Source organism: Plectropomus leopardus, chromosome 12 (assembly GCF_008729295.1).
Source record: "Plectropomus leopardus isolate mb chromosome 12, YSFRI_Pleo_2.0, whole genome shotgun sequence".
Lineage (NCBI taxonomy): Eukaryota > Metazoa > Chordata > Actinopteri > Perciformes > Serranidae > Plectropomus > Plectropomus leopardus.
This window is the reverse complement of record NC_056474.1, coordinates 9,087,592-9,094,818: the sequence shown is the minus strand read 5'-3', so window position 1 is coordinate 9,094,818 and position 7,227 is coordinate 9,087,592.

Here is a 7,227-nt window from a genome sequence, read left to right as displayed (position 1 = left end):
TGTCTGCCTTGACACACGCTGCTAAGCATTAGGGCTAATTTGGAGTGTCGTTACAAGGAAGTAGACGGGGCAGATTAGACAGCGGTCGATATGCCAGAGAGGCAAAGGTGCGGAGGAGACAGGGAGCATTTTGTAATCAGTGCAGTTGAGATCTTATACACAGATACATGCAGTATATTCTCCAGGTGTATGAGAAGTAAACATATTGCATAATATGTACATAAAGACAGAGTGTTTATTGTCTGCTTGGGAGAATTTTGTTTTGAAGCCATTCATTCCATGGATAAAGAAAATGCTGTGTGTTGTAAATAAAACAAGTGCATAATGAGTGTCTCCTGGTATCGTGCTCTCACACACAAATACAAACAAGTTTCTTAGTTCTTCACTTTAAGTACTCTTCTCCAACAAAGTGACAACCTGAACATAATAAGCCGCTTAAGAGGCAACATTATTAAGTACTTCACCCACAAAATATATCAGTCACCTCGTGTTACATCGGAGTCTGGAAAAAACCTTTTTTTTTTTTCCTTGCATGCCTCCACAGTGAGCAAAGAATAATTTTTAAAAAATCAGGAAATTCTTGATGAATTTTAATTTAAAAAGGGGCAAAAGTTGAACTCTGCTCAATTGAATGCATGAGCAGAGTCCTAATTGCCTGATATTGGACAACTTTGTTCAATTTGTTTCCATCTTCACAATCTGTCAACTCGAACTCAGTTGAGTCGGCAGATTTAAAGGTCTGGACCCACGCAAGAGTTTTAATGCACATGCTTCACCATGCTACTTGTGTGTGCATGAGGTTGTTTATGTGAAGAGTTTTAAAGCATAATGTTTTAGAGGAAATGCATATTAGGGAAATCCTGAGCATTTGACTGTATAAATGAGACTTGTATTACAGTGTACAAGTTTTATAAGAGTTTGTCAACAGATTTTTTGATAAAGTTTTGCTGTTGTTGAACATGGCCCCCACTTACTCCAATTCTTTAAGAATTTTCTCAGTTTGTTCCCAGTGTAAAGGCATGCACATAAAAAAAGATTTCTTCACAAATTCAACATTAAAAGTTGTGAGTAACTGATATACATATGATCATTTTGTTGGTGAAGTATTCCTTTAAAGGAATATTTATTCAGGAAACTTGGATTAAATTATTCCACAAAATATACTTAAATAACTGATTAAACTGGATGTTAAAGTTCATCACAAAATAAGATTTCAATATACATCAAGTAAGCCAAATTTCCAAGGACAATCGCACACAAATCCAGCATCACAAACTATTAAAGTTTAATAACATTTTTGAAGGCGTTGCCTGTAGAGAGACGGGACATGTTGTGTTTTTTTTTTGTTTGTTTGTTTTTTGTAAGAAACTACAGATTAATCTTTGATATTGATACCTGCAGAATGGACAACTCAGTGTGCAGGACATATTCATTGCTGCTTTCTTTGAGGGGCACAATGACTCATTACTTTCTCTGTGGCCTTTTGTCTGAGTCACTTCCTCTCTGAGTGAGAACAGGTACAAAAGTGCACAAAAAAAGGGACTAGGTGCACAACAAAGTGACTGTGAAGGTTATCAGCCATCCAGGTCACGGTGCATGCAGAAGTGCTGAGTCAAGGGTGACTTAAGAGCTGAGAAGGCTGTGGATGAGAAACAAAACGTCTTCATCGTGCTGTCTTAAAGACTGAACACAACCTTGTCAGAGGCTGTAGCCCATAATTCTCTAGTATCAGAATGTCCCGTCACCCTAAAACTGAAAAAAAGAGGGACGCTATCACAAACTGTGTCAGTGTAACTAGGAACGTCATGCTTCAAACAAAAGTTGTTTACTAAAACTAAAGTTTATCAGGCATTGAAGCATAGGTATGACGTTTATGTACAAAAACAAAAGACAAGCGTGCAGCCTGCATGCAAGCAGTAAGAGTAGGAACAGAGGGGCAGAGTGAACACATGGACCAGCTTTTATAGCCTATGAGGGCCCAGGTGAGCTCAATCAGCTGACGAGCCTCACATGGCGCCAATTTACAGTTAGAGGAGTGTCACACTACTCAGCAGTTTGGTTACTCCATGCCACAAGAGTTTCATTAAAATAACATTTCAATCCTAATGAGATCTTTGTCGGGTTAAAAAAATTAGCAAAAAAAACCCTTAAAGTTAAAAAGAGAAAATTCCCTAAAAATTAGTCAAAAAAGGAAAAAAAAAAAAAAAAAAAATACAAGGAAATTAGCTGAGAAAAAGGCTTAAGAATACTGCAACATAACTTTTAAATAAATAAGTATGGTAATTATAAATGACATTTGACCCTTTTTGTAAAAAAAATCCAAATCTACTAATTTCTAGCAATTTGAGGGACATTTCTTGCCAAGTTGCTCATAACCTTTTTCCTATGTTTGTGAAAGAAATCAAACTAAATTGCTCAGGGTTCAAAGATTTAAATACTTGTGAGATGCGTCTAAACTCAGCACACGAAAATGTATGTTGATCCAGGTTTTAAAGGGCTAAACAATTGACAATAAACAAATCAATAAAGAATTTAGAGAAAGAAAAGTGCAGACATAAACAAAAAGTAAATACATAGAAGTCATACTGCAAAAATATCAATCATTTATTAGATTTTTTTTGGCTATATTAAATTCATCATGGAGTAAGTTTTAAGATGTCACCTATTCTTTATTGACACATTTTTAGGATAGCCTTTGCAACTACATAATGTGTATGTGATTACTCTGCTTCAACTGTTTAGTTTCAGTGACCATAACTGATCCTGTCTTTCGTGGGTGAAATCACCAAATTCCTCAATTACATGGAAGAAAACAAAAATTATCATCCACAGATTCGAATATTTTCCTAGCTCAGCAATCCGGAAAGACACTTTTCATTTAATTTGTGTAAGTAGCAGACAAAAATTACTGTTCCAGAAAACACTTAAAACTTTGATGAAGAACAAACCTTCAGTGTTCTTAAAAATCTAGTGACCATTTTTGGGCTGCTATTCAGTATCACAATCCATGTTTTTATACTTTTTATAGTGTTTTTTGTATTATAGTATTGGTAATTTATTATAGGGTGTGTGCAATATTTCGCTATCATTTTTGTATCCAAGTCATTTGATACCATACTGTCCACTGTATATTGTTTGCCCTGCAGTTAATGTCTTGTTTTGTTTAAATGTTGTGCAGCTCTTCTTTGCTCAAGACAAATTTCCATTGGGGCAATAAAGTTTACCTCATCTTATCTCATCATTGGGACATAGAGGACTGGCCTGGACTAATATATCAGTAGTCCAGCAGTTTAATGTTGTCTATCTGTGCATTTATTGTATCTTTTAGGGATTTAAAAAAAAAAAAATAGTACACACTTATTCCCTCCCCTCTTTACTTTAAATGTACAATATTTATTTGTCATTATAAATCTAAGTACTGCTGTATGGGTATATATTAATTTTATATGAGAATGTCAGCTGGTCTGCAGCTGAGTCGGCAGCTAGCAGCAGGAGCCTGGTTGTAGCTGGAGGTGTTGTCCTCTGAAGCACTCTGCCCCTCGCTGTGAAGCCTTTAAAAGTTCAAATGAAATGAACAACAAGAAACAAGGAAACAGTGCGTCTCCAGTGGTTACCTAATGTGTCACTAGTGGGTGTAACTAAGATGTGAATCTAATAAAGGCTGTCTTCCTTTTATAACTATTAGATCTGGTCCTGAGGAACCCTGGTGGACAATTATGAACATACAATCACATCTTCCTTGATTGCAGCTGTGGACCTTTGTTGCTTGTTATTCGTCATCTCACTCCTCAAATTTCCTGTGTGCTCTCTAATGTAACCCTGAAATATTTGATTAAAAAATTAATATTATGATTAATGGAATTTTAAGGTCCCATTAAAGGAACAGGCCCACTTTACCCCCAAATGAACATTTGTATATCTGTTACTCAACTGATTACTTGTTATGCTGAATTCATGAAGAAAACCTTTTTCTCTCATGCCTCCATAGTGAGTTAAGAATCCAAACTCAGAAATAAAATTGATAAATTAAAGTAATTGAGGGTACATGTAACAAAAGCAAAGCTATTCATAATCTTACCATCCATTTAAAAATTCTCAAACAACTTGTGCAGTGTAATCCAAGTCTCATTTATCAGTCATATCCTCCTTTCAAAACAGACAGCCCTTTCCAGGGAGTAACCAAACAGAAAGTTAAATTTAATCTGTTGTTTTTTTTAAAGCCAGACTCCATTAAGAAATACAGTAATTATACCTCTGTAAACACAGGAGCTGCTTGTCTACCCCTGCCCCGATTGGTTAGTAGAGCTAACAAGCTTATTCTCATTCCAAATACCACCGCTTTGCAGCGATTTCGCCCTAAGATCCCGACGGCAATAACCACCCTTTGCGGCTGTATGATACATCACCAGTCAGCCAGATGGCACCTGCTGCGGCAGCATGATATGCAAACAGGTGGTGTCCACATGATATGCCGCTGGATGGCGTCAGATTGAAATGCTGCCTGTAACGCCATAATATAAGGAGTGCAAGGGTGCCTACAGGGTGGTTTGGAGGGACGGTGGATGGGTCAAACAAACACTGGACTTTCACAGTATTTGCTTCCTGTCTGAATGTGATGTGATTTTCTTACACCTTACCATGTGTCGTTTTTGCCTAAACCTTACCATCTATGACTTTGCTGCCTAATCCTATGTATGTGCTTTTGATGTCCCAGTATTGGTTGCCATGTACTTTTGTTGCATGAACATAACCATGTGCATTTGTAGCGTAATCCCACCATGTGCTTTTATTGACATCTTGGCATAGGTAGCAGCATCCCAGAATGTCAACAACAGACACAAAATGATACCTAGAGCATTATGTAGACACAGAAGGCCAATGACAAAGTTGCAATCTGTGACAACTTGTGATGAGTGTTGGTTAGTTCGTTTGTTCAATTGTGTGACATTGTTGAGTGGATCATGCATGATGGGATGGCTAAAGAATGAGTTTTATTATATAGCTGCATTCACCATGGGATCTTTAACAGAGTCCTCCTAACAAAAGGTTAATCACACATGTAAGCATAGAGAACTGAGTGTCTAAACACCAGAACCAGGTCAGGTGATGATGTCTTTTTTTTTGTCTTATCTGTGGGCCAAGCATTGGCTGGTGGATCACATTTTTGAACAGCCATGAAGACACATGGTCTCCTGAGAGCAGTCAGTTCATGACTAGCACAGGTTTTGGATCCGAATCATTCACTTCCATCCTTCTTTAAAGTCCCCAGGCAAGCAGAAATAATGAGTCCCCAAGCGGCAATGTCTCCAGGACTCCACCTAAAGACTCTGAGAGGGTACTGTACTCTGAAAGACCCTTTGTTGCAAACATGCAGGCAGAGTTTCCCTCCTTATGACTACCCTCTCATTTTCAGGGGCCTAGTGTCTCCAACAGCAACACCTCCCAGGGCCACAAAAACCGCTTCTACAAAGTAGCGGTTGGTCAGAGGTGTAAGGACACATGTCAACTCTTAATGACAAAGATACACATTGAGTCTGTAACGAAATGCAGCTTCTCTGTGGAGTGAAACAAGGCAACCTGAATTCTTTCTGTAACCAACAAAATCCTCTAAAAAGCAGCAAGCATTTTGGCATCTTAGAGTCTTGCAAGGGAATTTTCTTTGTCACCATCCAAAGGCGTTGTTATGTTTTAGCCACGGCCATTATGAGACAATGGACCCTACGCACTTACATGCAAATGACCCCACCACCTTCCCTACATAGAAGCTGTCAACTGGGAAGCGAACACCAGGCTCAAGGTGAAAGTCTGGGGCCTTCCAGCTCCTTATATTACATCGTTACCAGCTCCGTTTAAACTTCACACCATTCAGTGGCATATCATACGGCCACAACGGGTTCTGTCTGAATGTGTTATGAAATGATGCCACAGGTCCACAGATCATACTGCCGCGACAGGTGCTGTTCAGTTGACTGACAACATATCATAACACCGCAAAAGGTTCTGTCTGGCCATGTTAAAAACTGTTGCTGCCCAGTGGCGTATCATACCATCGTGAATGGTGGCTTTTGGCATTGATCACTGACAAAGCGGCGGTATATGATGACTTTGGAATGAGAACAGGCTGGATTATCCTCAATAAAAGGGATAACAGTATTTTCACAATTCAAGGCATTTTATTGTCAACTCAGACAATCACCACAAGACACACAAGTCACAGCCTCAACCAAATCAATTTTAAGGATCATTACTGGGCCTCATGACAAGCCTGTTATTTTGTATAAATTGGCTCAGAAAGGGGAAGCATCTTCACTCATTCTCACTCCACCACTGCTCCTCAGGAAGAGGAAACCTGCTCCATTTCAACCATGAGGACTTTGCTGTTGGCCTCTGCTCTCTTTGCAGGACTGTTTGGCTCTCTGGCTGCCGCCCCTGTCCCCGGACCTTTCCCTGGTCATGCTCCTTTCCCCGTTCCTGTCCCTGTTCCTTACCGTGCCTTCTGCAGAGCAATGTGGTGAGTTAGGATTGCTGGGTCTGAGGTGGTCATTCTATGTCTCGTACATTTGAATGTGAATCAAGACAGGATTATTTTGTGAGAAAAGTTCAATGTACTATGTATCAAAGAACATTTTACTCAGCATTGTTGATGCTCTCTCTTCTGTAAAGCATTAAAATGTCAAGCTTCTCTTTTTTTAGGCTCTTTGCAACGCCTTGTGCCGAAATCAGCACCAAGGTAGTTCAACAGATTCTAGCCTTAAGCCCTGAGTATACGGTAAGAGCTATTCTTCTGTTAATGTAAATTATATTTTACATAGATAAGAAATACAGTAGAATAGAATAGAAATAGAATAGGAAGCCTTTATTGCCATTATACATTGTATAATGAAATTTAAAAAACTTTGCCAATAGGTGCATGACACTCAGACGACCTTATTTGCACATTAAAAAAAACACATTCATACATTAACATGCAAATAGCAATGGTATATAAATAGAATAAAAAAACAGAAAGAATGACATTGCAAATATGGAGAAATGTATTGCACTAGAAATGTAATTGCTGAGGTAAGTGCATATTGCAGTTCAGGGTGGTTATGGCTGTGGGAAAGAAACTGTCTTTGAGTCTGTTATTAAGTCATCGTGACAGAAATGAATACAGTTTAGTGATGCTGTCTTTTCCAGCTTGTGGCAACCACCCCTCAGTTTATCAGAGCCAACCACACTTCTCTG